The sequence below is a fragment of the Struthio camelus genome, chromosome 3 (assembly GCF_040807025.1).
Source record: "Struthio camelus isolate bStrCam1 chromosome 3, bStrCam1.hap1, whole genome shotgun sequence".
Taxonomy (NCBI): Eukaryota; Metazoa; Chordata; class Aves; order Struthioniformes; family Struthionidae; genus Struthio; species Struthio camelus.
In genome coordinates, this window is record NC_090944.1 from 65584635 (window position 1) to 65605283 (window position 20649).

A 20649-nucleotide genomic window follows, 5' to 3' on the forward strand; every position below is an offset into this window, starting at 1 on the left:
CCCTGGACTAGTTCAGTCCAGTTCTGCCCTAGGTTTATGACATCAATTCTTGCAACAAGCCAGTCTTTTAGTTCATGAATAGCTCTATTCCACTTATCATTGCATCAGTTATAACATCATATTTAAAGAAAATATAATAAAAGCACTCTCAAAACTCACCTACTTTCCCTGCATTTAGCACAACAAACTCCATTCCTAACTGTCCCCATCCTTCTACAGTGCAAGTGTTTATTAACTTAAAATACTGGATGCGTACTTGCAGTTCATCCTACTTAATATTAGAGCTCTTAAGAGGAGTAGGATACTTAGGCATTGTCTGACAGGGCATTTTTACCAGGAGGAGTAATTTCAGTTTTAATTAAGACCCAAAGATACTTCACAGCAAAATTAATCCCAGATTTTGTGCTTAGAGGACAGAAAAACGCATTTATTGCTAAATCCCCCCTAGAAACTAATGCTGGTTGATATTCAGGAGAAAAACTTTTCTTAACATTTCATTTAGAAAAGCTTTTTTCCTCCCGGAAATTTCCATCAGCAATATTCAGAAAAAAAAAATAAAGAAAAGCTAGCCAACTTTCTTGAGCATCTGGATGTACAATGACATATCAGAGCAGCACGTTACTACCATGACTGTTACAAATAAGCACACTTATTAAATGCTGGAATGTCTTCCTTTTTTATAGTTCTAAATAGCATAAAAAACATACATCCATGCAGGTGCTCATATATATGCACGTATAAGAATTTATTAATTTTACTTTTGTACATAAACAGTCACTAGAGTCATCAGTTAGCACTTACAAAGCATGAAATTAAGGTATTCTTCCCCTGAGTTAAAATGTGATTCATATTTTGAAAAGAAAAACAAAACAAGAAATCCACTTTCAGTTCTTTACAATGCAGGTTGTCAGTTCTATGAAAATTTCTTCTTCAAAAGATCACATATCTATGACTAAATTTCAGTCAATATAAATAAATGAAATCTCCCGTAAAGTCATTTCCCTGCTAGCCATATTAACATGTTATTTTGAAATTTCTATCATACACAAAAAGTAAAAACAAGCCATTCAACTTTAAAAGCAAAGTAAAGACTACAAATAAAGAACACTTTTGTGTTTATATGGCCCAGCTTTAATTCCTGCATGTCTTCCATCTGTCCAGCCTTGAGCTGAAGGCACTTTTGGAACCCACTAAGGTACCACCAAAATAAACCTAGAATATTACCTGCTGATAGATATACTTATATCCTATTTCTGAAGTACCTTAGCATCTGTCAAATACTCCCCACAGGTATACTATGGATTTTCGTTTTCCTAGACCATACAAAGCATTGAAATGACTGAATTTCTTTTGAGTGCTCACTGCAGGGAGAGCTCGGTGAAGCAAAAGGAAAGAGATCTGATGAGGCTCCGCTGACTGCCCATAAAGGTGCAAGAGACTGAGACACGTGGAAGTCCTCAGACACAAATGATTGCCCAAAACTCCAAAGGAGAAAAACCTTTCTAATCTTAACTGAAGACAAAATCAATAATGAATTGAAGGTACTGCAAAGACGCACACAGTCCAACTTCTGTATAATATTTATATGACAGAAACAGAACATAAACATTATGGCATCTAATATCTCATTGATTTAACAGCAACCTCACAGTTGTGACATTTGATGCAAAAAAAAAAAAAAAAAGTGAAGAAAAAGTCCATCTGTCTTGCTGGCTGTCTGCCCTTTAATCTACCTTGGATTAGAATTTAACCAATTAGTGACATAAATCCTTGGATACCATGGCAAATAAGATCAAGGTGAGTACCACAGACAAAGTGTCTGGAAACCTCTGATCTACGGATTGGAGACTGTGCATCGATTTCTGCCCATGCTGAGACAAGGCATCCAGTGCTCCTGCTCAGACTTTTTCAAGGTATTCACCAATACTACTGTTGGGGTGACTAAAAATTCCTCCAAATCAAAAAAAGTTGATGCAGAGTATCTATTTACTCCTCAGTTATGGTCTGCCTTCCTAAAGGCTTATGACACAAGCTTGGGGCTGTGGTCAAAGTTTTAATTTCTATATAACGTTTTGCTAAAGCTTGTGTAACACTGCAAATTCCTGCCGTTTTTCTCCCAAGGTCACCCAGGTTCCCATCCCACCCGTCGCAAAGGACACCTGAATTGCAATTTGGTGGAGTAGCCATTTAGTAGAAACTACTCAGACAATTTTGCAAGTATAATATGACCACTTTTCTAAATTTTAGCCTTAAAATTTTAACAGCACAGGCCTAAAAAGCACAGCTCATAACCAAGGCTGTACAATTCAGCATACTGACAGTGTGTATCAACTGAAGAACTGACCATAACTGAAGATATGGAAGTGAGAGAACAGAGAGCGTATTCACAGAAATGAATCTCTTCAGGGCTTCCTCGATAATCAGCGCAGAGAGAGAGTGGAATTAAATCACTTTTTAGAGATTAAGCTACAGATGGACTCTTCCGATCTACGGACTAACAGGAGGGTGACCAAACTCACCTACACTTAGCCCTTTCCAGATGCCCAAATCTCCCCAAGATTTCCATTAGCTTCTCAGATATCAGATTAATTTTTATGACTCTGTCTAATTTCATACATATAATAAAAAGTAGAAATGGAGATTAACACTTTATAACATTACATTCTTGAACGCTTGAATTATAAAATAAGATTTTTCCTATCTGAGAATTTAACGGTCCCTTTTTGGGCAGGCCACACTTACAATGACACTGAGTTAAAATATTGCAAAATGACTATGGAGAAGATTAAATTAAAAAAATAAAGAAAATCTTTCTGCAATAGTGCGACATAAAAAACACCTCAAAATCTATGGAACTTGTACACCTTGCCAGTCACAGCCATATAAATGGTGCCACAGGTTGCTCCTTACAGTTCTGAATTAGTAAAATAAACAAGTTAACACAATGTGTTACGAACGTGTCAGATGTTTCCAGTACAGATGTAACACATCTCAGTTTTATTACTTCCTCTGTGATATTTCAGTCCAGTGAGTGAAATCTGCAAAGGCACATTCCATTTTGGCTAAACTGGTAATTATTTCTATGCATGGTGCTCTTCTTTTTTTTAAAAATAAATGTCTTCCTTTTTATAAAAGTCAGTATATCTACACAATGTCCAGTCACTGCATTTCTAATAAAGTGCTTATACAGTGTAAAATCCTTCTGACTATTTCTTATCTGCCATAACCATTCTTTTATAATAATATTTTAATTTAATTAAGTCAACTAAGTCTCCTTAGAATAAATGAAAGGAGGTCAGCTCAAAGTCAGGTTTTCACTTATATGCTCAATGTCTATTTTTAATTTTAAACAAAATATATTTAAAAGATTAAATTGCTACAGAGACATAGATGGCATAAAATATGTCAAAATGATAAATAAAACTTAATTGCTTTCAGCTTTTACGAGGCAAACGAATGGACTTAATAACAAACAAACAATTAGTATGTTCTAAATATACTTTGTGACACATATACCAACATAATAATAAGTTAATAATAGGAAAAAATATTTCACTGGTACTATAGTTGCATACTGTGATTCTCTGAGGAATATAGCTGAGGAGTCGCTATGACAGCAAAAAAGATGGTTCTCAGAGGCCATTTTCATAGAATATCTACCATTTCAAACGTTATTTAGGATTGCCACCTCTGAAAATGCTTTCATAAGAATGATTTTTTGTTTCCCCCAGAATAGAAGCTTTTCTCAATATATCATAAAAATATATGAGGAGCAGATTCTTCTATCACCAGAAACCAATGCTGGTGACCATCTCTTGCTAACAACTTGCTAAGAGAGAATTTAAATCAAAAACCATATACTAAACTGGGAAATTAAAGTGTGATCAGCTGTTCAATCTACAGAAGAGGTTCCCTGCAAACCCCAGTGCTGTATCTTTGTCCCTTAAATACTGCAGCTACACATTGTTAATCATGCACGGTTTATGATTTAATTTATAAAGAAGCTGTGATGAAGAATACAATTATTTCATTAGAGGTTCATAGTTTTTGAAACAAAGGAAAACAATACCCATGGAGCACACAAGCAATGCCTGCTGAAGTTTCAACTAGTGTATTTGACATATTACATCCTCCAAAGATATTTTAGCGGACGGTTCCCTTCACACATGCCCCCCCCAGAGGGTACAACATAGGAGATCTTGCTGTAAGGGTCTGTTCTCACAAGCACTGAAATTGATCATTTATTTGTTAACACCTCATAGATATTCAATATATTTCTGTTTTCCCCATAGGTTCACCTGTACCCCTATTTTACAGAAGAAAGATGGGAACATTGAGATCCCAGGTGTGCCTGAACCACAACTCAAGTCTTCCACCTCAGCCTAGAGGCGCACACCCTCAGGACAGCACCTTATGTGCAAGGTCCAACAGGGATATCCATGACGGGGATAGCACTCTTCCTGTGTGAATCACAGAATCGTTTAGGTTGGAAGGGACCTCTGGAGATCATCTAGTCCAACCTCCCTGCTCAAGCAGGGTCACCTAGAGCATATTGCCCAGGATCACATCCAGATGGGTTTTGAATATCTCCAGGGAAGGAGACTCCACTACCTCTCTGGGCAACCTGTGCCAGTGCTCTGAGACCCTCACAGTGAAGAAGTTTTTTCTCAGGTTCAGGTGGAACTTCCTGTGGTTCAGTTTCTGCCCATTGCCTCTTGTCCTGTCGCTGGGCACCACAGAGAAGAGGCTGGCCTCATCCTCTTGACACTCCCCCTTCAGATACTTGTACACATTTATGAGATCACCTCTCAATCTTCTCTTCTCCAGGCTGAACAGGCCCAGCTCTTGCAGTCTTTCTTCAGAGGATTGATGCTCCACTCCCCTCATCATCTTGGTAGCCCTCCACTGGGCTCTCTCCAGGAGTGCCATGTCTCTCTTGGACTGGGGAGCCCAGAACTGCACACAGTACTCCAGGTGAGGCCTCACCAGGCCTGAGTAGAGGGGCAGGATCACCTCCCTCGACCTGCTGGCCACACTCTGCCTAATGCACTCCAGGAGACCATTGGCCTTCTTGGCCACAAGGGCACACTGCTGCCTCATGTTTAACTTGTTGTCCACCAGCACTACCAGGTCCTTCTCAGCAGAGCTACTTTCCAGCAGGTCAACCCCCAGCCTGTACTGGTGCATGGGATTATTCCTGCCTAGGTGCAGGACCTTGCACTTGCCTTTGTTGAACTTCAGGAGGTTCCTCTCGGCCCACCTCTCCAGCCTGTCCAGGTCCCTCTGAATGGCAGCACAGTCTTCTGGTGTGTTAGCCTCTCCTCCTAGTTTAGTATCATCAGCAAACTTGCTGAGGGTGCACTCTGTCTCTTCCTCCAGGTCATCGATGAATATATTGAACAAGACTGGACCCAGGACTGACCCCTGGGGGACACCACTAGCCACAGGCCTCCAACTTGACTCTGTGCCATTCACCACAACCCTCTGAGCTCGGCCATCCAGCCAGTTCTCAAGCCACCTCACTGTCCACTCATCCAGCCCACACTTCCTGAGCTTACCTAGGAGGATGTGATGGGAGACAGTGTCAAAAGCCTTGCTGAAGTCCAGGTAGACAACATCCACTGCTCTGCCCTCATCTACCCAGCCAGTCCTTCCTTCAGAGAAGGCCATCAGATTGGTCAAGCATGATTTCCCTTGGGTGAATCCATGCTGACTACTCCTGATCACCTTCTTGTCCTCCACATGCTTAGTGAGGACCTTCAGGAGGAGCTGTTCCATCCCCTTGCCAGGGATGGAGATGAGGCTGACAGGCCTGGAGTTTCCTGGCTCCTCCTCCTTGCCCTTTTGGAAGACTGGCGTGACATTGGCTTTCTTCCAGTCCTCAGGCACCTCTCCTGATCTCCAGGACCTTCCCAAGGTGATGGAGAGTGGCCTAGCGATAACATCCGCCAGCTCCCTCAGCACTCGTGGGTGCATCCCATCAGGGCCCATGGATTTATGGATGTCAAGTTTGGACAAAAGATCTCTAACCCGATCCTCCTCCACCAAGGGAGAGTCTTCCTTTCTCCAGCCTTCCTCTCTTGTCTCCAAGGTCTGGAATTCCTGAGGACTGGCCTTAGCAGTGAAGACTGAAGCAAAGAAGGCATTCAGCAACTCTGCCTTCTCTGTATCCTTTGTTATCAGGGCACCCGCCCCATTCAGCAGCGGGCCCACATTTTCCTTAGTCTTCCTTTTGCTATTGATGTATTTGAAGAAGGCCTTCTTGTTGTCCTTGACATCCCTTGCCACATTTAATTCCAAATGGGCCTTAGCCTTCCTTGTCGCATCCCTGCACGCTCTGACAACGTCCCTGTATTCCTCCCAAGTGGCCTGTCCCCTTTTCCACATTCTGTACACTTCCTTCTTCTGCTGGAGTTTTGCCAGGAGTTCCTTGCTCATCCAGGCAGGTCTCCTGCCCGCTTTGCTGGACTTCTTTCTCAGAGGGATGCACCGATCTTGAGCCTGGAGGAGGTGATACTTGAATATTAACCAGCTTTCTTGGACCCCTCTTCCTTCCAGGGCCCTACCCCACGAGATTCCCCTAAGTAGGTCCCTCAAGAGGCCAAAGTTAGCTCTTCTGAAGTCCAGCGTTGCAATCCTACTCATTGCCCTGCTCCCTCCTCGCAGGATCCTGAACTCCACCACCTCATGGTCACTGCAGCCAAGGCTGCCCCCCAACCTTCACATCTCCAACTAGACCTTCTTTGTTTGTTAGTACAAGGTCTATCATTGCACCTCTCCTCGTTGGCGTCTCCACCACCTGAGTCAAGAAATTATCATCAATCCTCTGCAGGAACCTCTTTGACTGTTTGTGCCTAGCTGTGCTGTCTTCCCAACAGATGTCAGGGTGGTGGAAGTCCCCCATGAGAACCAGGGCCTGTGATCGTGAGGCTACTTCCAGCTGTCTGTAGAAGGCCTCCTCGATGACTTCCTCCTGATCAGGTGGCCTGTAGTAAACCCCCACAACAGTGTCACCCATGTTACCCTGCCCTTTAATCCTTACCCATAGGCTCTCAACTTGCTCTTCATCCACCCCGAGGCAGAGCTCCATACATTCCAGTTGCTCCCTCACATAAAGAGCAACTCCACCACCTCGCCTTCCTGGCCTGTCTTTCCTAAAAAGCACATAGCCATCCATGACAGCATTCCAGTCATGTGAACTATCCCACCATGTCTCTGTCACTGCAATGAGATCATGGCCTGCGACCGCACACAGATCTCTAACTCTTCCTGTTTATTCCCCATGCTGTGTGCATTGGTATACAGGCATTTCAGAGAGCCAGTCAAGCACGCAGACTTCCCAGAAGAGGTGCAAGAGGATCCTCCATAGCCATGTCCCATGCTGTCTCCCCTGGTTGTATGCACCAGCTGGAGGCATCCTGACTTGAGCGGTGTTTTACTGACTCTCCTGCCACTATACCACTCCCCTTCCCCCATCTTGCCTAGTTTAAAGCCCTCCGTGCTTTCAGTCTCAGCACCAACTGCAAAACACCTCCCTGTCCAGCTTCCAATAAATTGCAATTAGGTTTTTGCACTCCTCTGTGAACCCTCTCCCCCCACAAACAGCATCAGGCAAGGAAGGCAGAACACCTCCTGGAGTTCTGACTTTTCCACAGTATCTATTTTCCTAGAAAGGAAAATTATAATAATCTGGTTAAGCATTTCTCACACAATGTCTCAACAGCTGGAGACAGCACAAAAAGAAACTTAATTTCACCAGCTAGCCTACACAGTAGTTTCTGATGTCTGTTTTATTCTTCTTTTTTGCTAGAATCTTTTAGGCAAATGCTAACAGCTGGTTAGTTTTTCAGCTGTGACAAAGAATGTATAACTCCTACTGCCCTTGCCTAATCATTGCCCAGCTGGTAGCTTCCTGCTCAGCTGAGCTGCCCTCTCCAAACACCGACTGATACCAGCAATTACCTGGTGAGCCAATTTCTAGGGATGCTCACTCAGCAGGAGGAGGCAGCCAGTGAATTAGTATTATCAGCAACCACGGGATGAGGACTAACAATAAAAGTGGTTACTCAACTGTACAGTGCTATGGGGAATGAAAAAAATTCTGCTCTGTAATGTCAAATACAACATAAATGGTTTGTATACTGTAACAAATCAGCAAATGAATAGGTATAGCCCCAAAAGCTACCACTTGGAGAACATTAATGTTGTCTATTTGCCTTGTCATATTCAGTGTCAGCATTAATGCATCCCAATGTCCTGCAACTTCAGCTCTGCCAGTACAGGAGATGCATCAATTTGTATCGGAGGCACGTGCACATCACCTTCTGGCTGAGGACTAGAAATGAGAGCAGAAAAAGTCAGATTACTGTGGCCAACCTTTCATCATGTCGGAAAGGATCAGGGCAACTTCATGTAGAGAAGCTAGTAGGAAACAGCTCCTAAAAGAAGGTCCTCAACCTTTCTTCATCAGGTTTTTCAAAGCTAACATATGTGGCACGCTTTCCAGTACAGACATTATGGAGATGTCTGCCTGTAAAAAGGGCAAGAGGAGAGCAAACAGTTTCCTTGGACCAGCGTCACTTTTAAGGAAGAAGATGTGACCAGTCAGAAGAGTTTTCAGATTCCTGAGGATCAACAATCATTTAAGAGACCTAGGCACATCAGTCATATATTCTGTGGTTAAATTCTCCAAGAATAAGGTACTCTCTTCCCAACTTTTCTGCCTTTCACCTTTGTTAGGAGACCTATCGAGCGACCTTCAAAGATTCCCTAGAATGGTCATTATTTTCTTATGATACTTGCAGGCAAAAAATGAAAATGCTAAACAAACATGGAATGAATTTCAAGAGGGCTTATCTTGGTCAAGATGACAAGTCCTGGAGGCAGTTTCTCTAGCAGCTCGTCAGAACAGTAGCAGAGGTTGAAGAGAAATGTTTATGTAAAAGCAGGAAGGAAACAGAAGGTGCAGTAAGGCGTTAATTTGAGGAAGAGGAAAAGAAAAGAAAACACAAAACGAAACCAGGGCTGGTTCCAGCTGTGGGAAAGAAAAGAAGCTGAAGGCAATCTGTGGTTTTCTTTTCTCTGCTTAGGTTGTTACATACCTAGTATTTGGTATACCAAAGCAGAAAACAGCTGCTGCACCTGTGGGGTCAATGAGAGGGAGAGCTGGCTGTGAAAATGCCCGTACGAGGGGAAGGGGATATTCACAAGGATGGAGAAAAAAGTATGAAATCTCCAGTAACAGCCTGGGTGGGTCCCCACCTCCCAGAAGGATCCAGTCAGTGGTGGAGGTGGTGTTGGAAGGATGTGTGTATTTAAACACATACGGGGGGGCTAGAGAGCTACCCCTGCTCCACATCTAACTTATAGTCCATGAGACCCCACTAAGCACCCTTAGCCCAGTAAAACATCACTGCTCAATAACATCACAAAACCTACAGTCATGACAATAGCACCAGTCTCATCGTGGTGAAAACTACTTGCTCACCATTAGGTCAGCGTACTGATGGCCCCAGGGAAAACACTGAAGTGAGTGGACGCTGAAAGAAACGGAAATAGGAGAGGCAGAGAGGTAGAGGCAGGAAGAACCAAGAGATGAGGGAAGACCGCAAGGCCAGCAAAAAACAAGATGAAGAGGAGACAGTCTCCCCTGGCCCTAGAGCAGACCTCAGTGACAATGTCTGTGGGAAGAGCATGCTTTACCTCACACATTCAAATCTGCCAGCTGCTAAGAACGGAAACATGACACCTTCATCAAGGGCTCTGAAAAACATCAGGCACCAATAGATACTTCTTTTGTGATCCACGAGTTTTGAACATCTCGATCTGGCAATACTGCATCTGTTGATGCTTAAAGTAATTGGAGTATCTCAATCTTACCACTGCATTCAGGCCGTTTAGCTGCTTTGTTACGTCAAATTTCTGTAGCATTCCTCTGTGGAAATACAACTGAATCTCTTTAGGACTTACTGGCAGGGCTTTACAATCCCTTCCTAGTGGCTATCTGCCCTGTGACACTTATAACATTAAAGGTACCCAAAAGTGGGGTCAAAGCTACCATGGAACTGCTACCATGAAGTAAACTAACAGAGCAGCAAGCTTAGGTGTAGGCACCACGTGGAGGATTGTGAGAGAGAGAGAGACAACTAGTGGACAAGCAGTACATCATTTCAAATGTCATTATTAGAAGTGTCAACTGCATAAATGTAATTTTCAGTGTCACCATCTAAAAACGTACTAAAACTATACTTATTAATGTAATCATCTCTGATAAAAATTATCTATTTAAGCACAGCACAGCCCTACATAAGTCTGCTGCAATACACTAATGAATAAACTAAACAATTCATGTTTCCTATTACTTTATGCACTCAAGGTTTAATTAATCAATTTCCAAGGGCTAAAAAAGCAGGAGGGAATACAACACAACAGAGCAAGGTTCGAGATAATAAGTACCAGCATGGACTACTTTTAATCAAGTCCCTAAAGGAAAGTGAAAATAACAGGAAATGAAAAGTCCTGAATAGAATTCTACAGCTCTGCCATCCAAGCGATAATAAATTAGATGGTGTAAAAGAAGAAGGTATTAGAATAAAATTCCCCACAGTAACAACTTTTATAATTCAGTGTAAGTAGGTTTAGTGACAGCCAAAAAAAAGAGGAAAAAAGAAAAACTCACAATCCCGTTCTGAGAAGCCAATGAAAAACACATTCTAAACACATATTTGCTGGTAAAAATAAGCTTCGAGAGAGTCCATGAAAAATACCACTTACATATGCTCTCTTCCTCTCTGACATGCCTTTTAGTACTAAAAAAGGAACAAATTTCATTTTTCCTAGTCTCAAGCTTATTTCAGAACTTTACATTTTGCATTTTTAAGTAAGACTGCTTTCTGCTTTAAACCATCATAGCCATAGCTACCAGCACTGTCAATCTACATTGCTCAGTACATTTCCTTATAGGACTCTACTCCTAGTTTCACATCACTTTCCGACATGCAACTTGCAGACTTTTTGTTTTTTATGTCAAGGGTCTGCTATAAAATTTTTCCCCTGAAGATTGGTGATTGATTCTTTCTTTTCAATCATTAACTTCTGGATTCAGTCAGAGCCCAATCACATTATAATTCCTTTACTAATAACTCATATTCCACTTTCGCTAAATTTTTCTTTCGTCATATCGGTTGCATTGTTCAAGTGTGAATAAACATTACTCATTTCCTTTGTCCATAAAAGCATTTGTTACATAACAGAAAGCTGTGAGTATAACTACTTAGGCATTTTGCATTAAGAGGTGACTAGATAAAATACAAACAATATGGAGAACTGGTTTTAGAACTCAGAACTTCCTCATTTCCTTCTTCTTTTACGTGTTTCTTTTTGCGGCCCTTTCCTTCTGGCCACACAACTCTTTCAGTCCTCCTGAACGGTGGGACACCTTCAACGGAGGAGGAAACAAATGCTCCTTTTCTATTTAGGGCACCCTCCCGGGAAGCAGCAGATACTGAAAAGAAGAATAATTTTCATCTCCTAAAAAAGGTGTGAAGTAATACATGATCAGGAAATTGAATGCAGCACTTTCAAACAGTTGCCAGCATGGGGACTAAGTGAAACAAAGATTTTACAGGCAACCTTATTTTTAAGATATGCTAACTTTGCAAGCCCTCTGTGCACAGCTACCACGATAGTTTGAGGTTTTGGCAGTGTATGATAAAGCCTGCCACAAAATACTCACCTCATTTGCTAAGATGTGAGTAAAAGCCACAAAGGTATGTCATGTATTCTTTCGCTTTTTGGGGGAGGTCAATAAAAAAGAATGCTGTTTGTGGGTCTAATGCTGCCCAGATGATTGCAGACAGCTTAGTGATAAATTTTGGAAGTTATCAGAGAAAGCAGCTTCTCTTGCTCTCCCAGTTGACTTCTGCATTACCAGATATTCTTCATTTTGTTGCTAGTGACCTGAGATCTTTAAGTTGTTTCCAGCCTCAAGGGAAAAGTACCAAGGCGTGTTTCTGTGATGCGGATTCTGCACTAGTGATCACTTCTAGTTAAGACTAAAACCACTAGTAATCAAATCAAAAATTGTACTGTAATGGAGTATCAGCAAAACAGTATCTTCTTTATCGGAAGAGCAGGAATCACATTTTCAACGAAAGCCACTACTGATCTGGAGAGGAAAAATTCAAAGCATCAAAGCGATAGGTAGAAAGTAGAGGCTGAGACGTTTCATGCAGCCTCTCAACATTAACTTTATAACACTCTAGAACATCCTAATCTCAGTCTTGGTCATTTTAAAACAAAATTGATATATATGTTTTATCTAAATCATATTCGTTTCTTACTACTGTATCATAACTTTAAAAAGTGATTTTCATCTTTCAGTCTTCTGAACTCAATTAGCCTTTATTAGCTTCCCACGATAACTTCAAGATAATATTTGGATAAGTGGATTCACTGTCATTTATGTTAAGTTAAAAAGTCTTTCAAAGCATTTGTTCACATTTATTGCTCTTGGTATTGCATGTGGCATGATTAAATGCTTGAACTAGGAATCAAAATCATTATACTAACTGCGTAACTCTATTGTTAAAAAAAGGGGCTGATATGTTGCAGAGATCTGTTTTAAGCAGTTTTGAAGCTACTACTCACATTAAGGTTTCTATGCTACAGATACTCTGACTGCCAATTTTTTTTCCTTTTAATACATCAACACTAGTTTCAGATACTGGCCAGCTTGTTGCAAGACTCACAGCTATGATACTCTTACGATGTGACATCAACTTATAAATGCCATAGATCACAGTGCATATGCATTAACAATGCATATGCATTAACAGATATGTAAGTCAATCTAAAAATGTATAACAGACACCACTGTTGTCAAGAGAAGGCTGTCTCTTCAGTATTGAATTCACAGATTCTGTGACAGCTGAATGAAACTGCTAAAATGGCATTCTGGTTCATTGAAAGGGACAGCTTTTCTAGGTAAGAAAATCTGAAGCAGTCTTTTTCAGACTAGTGTTTCTAAAGACATAATCTGTTTCGACAAATGCTTTAAGAAAAGTATAAATGTCCCTTTTTTCCAGTCTGCTTCAATATTTTCCTTCCTTCTCATCCACACGTTGCTGTGTCTCATAAATCCATTTGTTCTGGGTTCTGATAAGCATTTATGGTTTTCTTAGTCGCAGCCACTACGGGCTTGATGCTCGTTCACAGCCAAGAGAAAAACTCCTGGTGGTGTCAACAGACAACAATTAAGCATTAAAATCCTTTAATTAGCATTAAAATTATATCAGGGAACACAGGTAATATGAATATGGGGTCTGTAAAGCAGGAGTTGAGCTGCTTAAAAGAGGAGGACAATAAGGATTTCAAGAGCAACATCAAGCAGTGGAATTATTTATCCTACTAGGGAAGTAATCGAGGTAAGTACACAGTCCAGACTGAGTGCAGCCTTTGAAAGTGAGGATGAGAAGTTTCAAACTGACAAAGCAAAAAAGCAATAAGGATTGAAAAGCTTTACTGCTAGGTAGGAGTAGTAGTAAATGGGAGCAAACATTACAGTCTTGAATTGCAAATTTATGCAATTTGACTAAAATACTTGTACCACTGTATAAATACTTTCCTTTAACATCATTCCGATTTGGAAACTAAAAATTGTCTTTCTTTTTGGAAACCAGTAACACAGTGTAAAAACTTAATGTTCTGGCTTCTTTTCCAAGCTCACGACACATTTGCTTATGCACAATTTTATCCGTCAATGCCCACAACTATTTGAAAATGAAGATTAAAGTCAACTACTACTTTGAAGAAAAGTAGTACTTATTTACATGCAATTTACAGACTCCTTTTTCCCACTTTACACATTTATAGAAGATTATTACTCACTGTGATTCGGCCAATTTACTGAATTTAAATAGATTACACATTTCTAAAGGAATCAACATAGGCACAATGAGGGAGGTGAGAACAAGTCAAACAACGGCTAAAACGAACAAACTGATTACCTAAGGTGTGATTAAACAGGATTATTTTACTACTGTCTAGGAGACAGGTGGAAAACAAACACACAATCTAACATGCACCTCATCTTTCCCAGAGAAAAAAAAATCCCTATAAAATCATTACAGCTTTTCCTATGGTAGAGGCTCTATTACCAGTTATTCAGTTGTGCTTCTACCAACCCCTGAACTTCACCTTTGATCTATTTGTAAGATCTTTATTATTTATAAGATATATTGCTTCAAGTAATGAATAATTTTACACACTTGCTGCTCATCTTGCAGATGAGCTACTTAAAAGAAACCAGTGATGCTGACTATCACAGACAGCTAGGTACAGTGCAGTATAGCTTCTTTCGGAGATGTAGTAAAAATTGTGATTCAGGACAATCTGATTATACCATAAAGAGAAAAAGAAAAAGAAAGGACAAACATTACCTTGAAAACTCACTAAAATCATGTTAGGCAGGACGTGTATTTTTAAAGAAAAATGAACTCAGCTCCAAATTTTTTTGCAATTTATTTGTAAATTGGGATACTGGTCTACTTTAAACTAGTTAACGTCTTAAAGAAGGAAGAGAGTATTCCATTCAATTACCAAATAATTCAGGAGAGCTGAAAAAGGTTGAAAGGTCTATGTTCCCTTGACAGGGCAGAAAAAATAAGTAGTAAGAATATTTCTTGTAAAAGTAATTCTTAAACAAATAATCACAAACCATCCATTAATACTTATGACCAGGCTTAAGATTAAAATATTTCTTTGAAGGCTTTGTAAACCAGACTATTAGATGATAAAGAGGCTGGCATCAAATACTGAAATAAGCTTTTCTTAAAAGTAATGGGACTATAATCAATACAAAATACAAATAAGAGATGAAGTGAAATCAGCACAAAAGGATTACTATTTAAATTAATTGACCAAAGGCTCAGAAAACACATTTCTTGAATCCTGCTCAAGTCAGGATGTGTATTTTCTGTTCCTGCATCAGTATACACTGTTTCATTAACCATACTGGAAAAGTATTAAATTATTAAATTAAATTATTGATGAGATCAGTGATGCCATAGTTTTGTAAAGAATTTAAGAAAAATAGGTATCTGTGCATTGGGAAGATCACCTCCAGCAGATTGAAGCAGGTGATCCTTCCCCCCCTGCTCAGTCCTGGTAAGGCCACGCTGTGAGTAGTGACGAGTTTGGGGTTCCCCAGTATAAGAAAGATAGAGAGCTACTGCGGTGAGTCCAGCAAAGGGCTGCGAAGATGATGAAGGGCCTGAAGCATCTCTCATATGAGGAGAGGCTGAGAGAGCTCGGACTTTTCAGCCTGGAGAAGAGAAGACTGAGGGGGATCTGATCAATGTGTACAAGTATCTGAAGGGGAGGGTGTCGAGAGGATGAGGCCAGCCTCTTCTCCGTGGTGCCCAGCGACAGGACAAGAGGCAACGGGCACAAACTGAACCACAGGCAGTTCCATCTGAACCTGAGGAAAAACTTCTTTCCTGTGAGGGTGACAGAGCACTGGCACAGGTTGCCCAGAGAGGTGGTGGAGTCTCCTTCCCTGGAGATAAGTCAAAACCTGCCTGGACGTGATCCAGTGCAATGTGCTCTAGAGACCCTGCTTGAGCAGGGAGGTTGGACTAGATGATCTCCAGAGGTCCCTTCCAACCTCAACCATTCTGTGATTCTGTGATTCTGTGATACTGTACACAACTGTCTTCTGTAAACCAGAGAGATTTTGAGTTTGTAACCAATCAAAACCATCCATTTTTAAGTTTACTACTAGTAACTTAAAAGAGGCTTATCTAGTCTATCAAAACTATTTATTTCTTGAATTGTATAAGATTACAAATTTGGAATATGAGAGCAGCACCTGGCCCAAGTCAAAAAGATGGTGGCTCTCCTTTCACAGCTTCATCTCTTTCGGGCAAGCAGATTGAAAAGGGCACCCACAAGGGCCACGAAACCTCAAGGGCATTATCTCGATTCTGAATTGCCTTTGCTGCGTGGGTGAGGGCTGCGCTGGTGTACACAAGGCCAGCCTCTCTTCTCCAACTGTAGCAGACAATCACAAAGCACGACCTCTGCAACAGCTGCTATCTCTGCAAACAGCAAGATATCTGCTACTGATCCTCTGAAGTATGTCAGGCATGTTTAGTCAAAATGGGAATCCAAAGCACTACATGACTGATTAATGAGAAATCAATCTGGCTCCCACAAAAGAAGCTGTACAAGTAAAAAGGATTGAAAAAGGAGAAGAGAAAAAAAAAAAGGTTGTTTACTTCAGAAACTACTCAAGAGATACTGAAATACAAAGACTCCCATATCAAAAGATTAAGTACTGATCTGAAGTAACACAAAATATAAGTGATGGCGATGACATGCTTTTGTTCAGCATTCGTTCTCTCTGTTGTTCTTGAAGGACAGAAGTAAATGGCTGTGATTTGAACCTGTGCCAAAGGGCTGAATCATCAGTTGCTCTGAGAAGACAAGTATTCTGCTGATTCAAAAAATATTTAAGTAAAAGAGGTTTGGAGAATTCATGAAGTTACCTAGGATCAGAATTGGGAACAACTGAACATGTACCATACTTGTGGAACAATTTCCATGTTGCAGATCTTGAAGAAATGGTTACACAAACATCCATCTGGAAAAAACTTAGGTGTAGCTGGGTTCACTACCAGAAGAGATGAACTCATTACATGACTTCTGCCATATTTTCTACAACTATTTCATATAGGTTACCCCTCAGAAATCATCCAATAAAGTGAGAGAAAGCTAAATTTTACATTCCTAACAAATTAAGCTTTTAAAAAGTAGTAGAAAAAGGAATTTTAGAGTTTCTCTATGCGTTATGGGGGGAGAGGGAAGCAAGTAAAGCCCATAAACATCCCTTGTATTATTTTTAAGGTGTGCATTATCAAAGCATCTGTGCTTTGTCATTCAATAGAGCCAGTCTATTATGTCCAAAATGGGCTGCTCTTTAGCTTAGAACTAAACACAAGTTTATTTCACTGAGCACCAAGCCTGTGAACTTTTGCCACTCATTGGTAAAACTCAGATGCCAGTAAACCTTAATTGTATAACAGGCTAAATACTAAAATGACAGATTTAAGCCTTCAAAGGTAGCTACAACAACTATTAGCTTTTAAAACAATGCTGATTAAAATACAATTATGCAAAATTCAAAGTTCTGGATAGAAGACAGAGAAAATAGTTTGCCTACGGCCTCTGTAGAATATCATGATGTAATTTGACAACATTGCTGAAAGACTGCACATTCTAATATCCCTTAGAAAATATTAATTTGAAAATAATTAAAATCCAAACGAAACACGTAACATCTCCTTTGATCCACTAGACTTTGCTATGTATAAAGTAAGCTGAATGACATGAAATGAACAACTTGAAAGGTCAACCAGAAAGACTGTCAGATTTGCTGCACCTACTGCTATTTGCTGGGTTATATTTAAAATACACAAGTCTCACCAAGGCTAAGTATTGAATCGAGACATTTTCGTTAATGGGCCTTTGACAGACTAATACTCTGGTTTTTTATACTACACGGAAACTGCGCAACATGAGCACCATTACAAGATATATAGTATATGGCTACCATTAAAGCTCAATTATAATGAATACTTGCGCATTTATTCCTCTAAGCACTGCTGCAAGGAATGTAGCAGCAGTTTCACAGATGTCAGCTGGAAATAGTAGCCTTTCATTTAATTCGCTGAAAGATTATTCACTCCTATTAACTTCCTCGTAAAGACGTGTCAGTGTTGTAGCAATAAAAATGTAATTTTAACATGAAGTCTAAACCACTGAAGGCAAATTTCTGGAATAAACCGCTTAGCGGGCTCGCGGGCCTCTCTTCATTTCCTTCACAGTAGTACAGTTGTGCAAGTCTCATTTTGTCTTTTCTGTCTGCTATTCAGGTTCCTACACCGACATCCGTGTGTCTACAGCAGTTACTGCTGGGATTTCATCACCGCTTGTTGGTGGGCAGTGGACTGTTCATTACAGAGCACCTGATTATTCTAGTAAGTCTTTAAAAATTACATACAGTTATACCAGAACGTCTAAGCCAGGTCTACCCGGTTTGGTAACGGTTCACTACAGCGAGTGAAGACCACTGATCAAAGACCACTAAACATGAAGTGGCTCATTTTTCAATGCGAGACTACAACGAGAACATGGGAGACATGATATATTTTGGTACATCCACCTAAACTAACATATGGAATAGAGTTCACATAAACCCTCTAGACTAAGGAGAAAAAAAGAAAGACTCCTGGTTTTCCAAAACCGAAAGACATACATACTTGTGAGTTCCCACTCCCTTCTGCCCTTACATAAGCCAGCTTTCAAAGAGTTACAGGTCAATCAGAGCAGAATATAATAACGCAAGTACTGGATCACTCAGTCTCAAGGCTGATGAGCCAGGCATTAGCTCTCTACTACAGCCATTCCAAACGGTATGGCAAAATTAGAGAAAAAACGCAGGTTGAACCTACCCAGAACCCAATATCAACTTAACACAGGTATCCTCCTGTAGCGAGAAGCATATTCGGTTGAAACTGTCTCACTCACTCATAACATTTATATGATTTTGCCATACTGTTAGTATGAGTAGACACCGGATCTCCTGCAACAATTCAATGCAAAACATACCACAGAAAATCTAGAATAATCTCGTTAGATGCAGATTCTTTGATAATCTCTGTTCCTCCTAATAAAAGAATTCAGCAACTTATTTTGCAGTTTCTTTCTCAATACGAATATCATGCTGGCCATCATAGCAGAAAACCAAAGATACAGCAGAGGATAAACTTTCAATATTATCTGTTTAGGCAGAAGTGCAACTTACCAGCAATCAGGAGATGAAAAAGAGAAATGTTAAAAAACAGAAAAGAAAATATAGGCCAACCTAGCAAAACTGAGCAGAAAGATTCAAACTTTGTGGTTGACATTCCATACCTTTTAATACCATGAGAAGTAACTACACATAGCTACAAAAAGCCTTGGGGCATTTGGAGATGACTGAATTTGCTTTTGGAGAATCTGTTGGACATCGCTACCCAGCTCTGCAACCATCCTTTTTGTCACCACAGCTGAATGAATTACAGCACCGCAAATCGCTTCGGGTTATATTTTATCCTACATATCTGTGGACTAATTTTGGAATGTGTGCTCTGTGAAAACCATAAGATCTAGCAATATATGAAAGCATACAAGGAAAATAAAGCCGACCTAACTCAGAAGTCACAGCGTGATTGAACTGATTTAAAGTATTGGAGTGCCTAATCTACCACAGTGTGACTTTGAAGCATGCATGGGATGCTTAAAAACGTCTTTTTCTCCAAATCAGCTGCAATTCATGCCACTGTTCTCCTTTTGTCATGTGCAAGCTGAGCTACTGTGAATGCTCACAACAATTGAGTGCTGCTATGAAGAGTGCAAAAAAACCACCTAGCACATATGAAAATAAAACAATGCAAAGACTTAAGACAGAGATAAAATGGTGTGAAGAATACAAAAATAATGAAAACATGAATTGTTCACAAACATGTGTCTAAACGGGAAGAAAAAATACGCAAATTTGCTATGTTCTTTCTTCATTTGATTTGTTTCAAAATGAATAGTTCTGCTGTTTGGTTTTGAGGGTGTGTGCGTGTGTTTCTGGGAGTTATTTATAAATCAAAACCAATACAAGATTGCCTTATTTTTAGTATTTCCACCACAAAAACAACTGAGTTTCCTAGTAGGTTCTTTATGAAACTCAAAGAACTAGATGTAATAAACAGCACTGCTGCCGATTTTGCATTTTAAAATATAAGCCAACTTAACTAACAAACGATTTTTGATTTGGAGAATGCTATGGAATATTTTGAGATCCTAAAAACACTGACATGACATTGGCTGTGAAATACAAACTAGCAGAAGCCGTAAGATGGTGAACACCACCATGCAGCTTTATGGTCATTAATGTCAACGAACAAACACCTGCCAGTTTTCAAGTTCTGCTCTTTCCTTTTCAGAAGTGTGTGTGTATGCGTGTGAGCATGCATGTGCGTGTGTGTTTTTTCTGGGAGTTATTTATAAATCAAAACCAACACGAGATCTGCCTTATTTTTAGTATTTCTACCACTAAAAGAACTGAATTTCTTAGAAGGTCTCTGCTTGCCTGCCTCCCCCGCCCCAACACCCAAACCACTGTATACTTTTTACCATCATTAAAGAATAATCAAATATTTTCCTGTCTTTTTAAAATCCTAGATTTGGCTGGCTCTCTGCTCAACTTGAGCTAGACTCTCTGCTCAACTTGAGCTAGGTCAAACAAAGGACACAGAAGGTTTTGCTTTACTTTAGGTATTTAAGCCCAGCTTTATGATCCCAAGATGTCCAGGTAACATGTACACCAAAGGCGCTGAATTAATCTTTCAGGCAAATTCTGTTTAACCATAAAATGTAGATGTCTGGAGTTCTCCTTCTGTGTGCACCCAGAATTGTACCCCAGGAAGCCAGCACTCACGGGCTATGTCCACCTCAGCAAGCTGAGTGGACCCATTAGAGGAAGTCTGCAGAGCAAAACAGTCAGTGCTGAGGACCCAATATCCACAATTTAAAGAGTTCGTTTCAGATCAGCTCTAG

General features: G+C 40.3%; 1 protein-coding gene across 1 annotated transcript in view; it reads right to left on the reverse strand.

Moving 5' to 3' along the window:
* MAN1A1 (mannosidase alpha class 1A member 1) overlaps positions 1-20649 on the reverse strand; it is a 145611-nt gene that overhangs the window by 29943 nt on the left and 95019 nt on the right. The window lies entirely within an intron of this gene.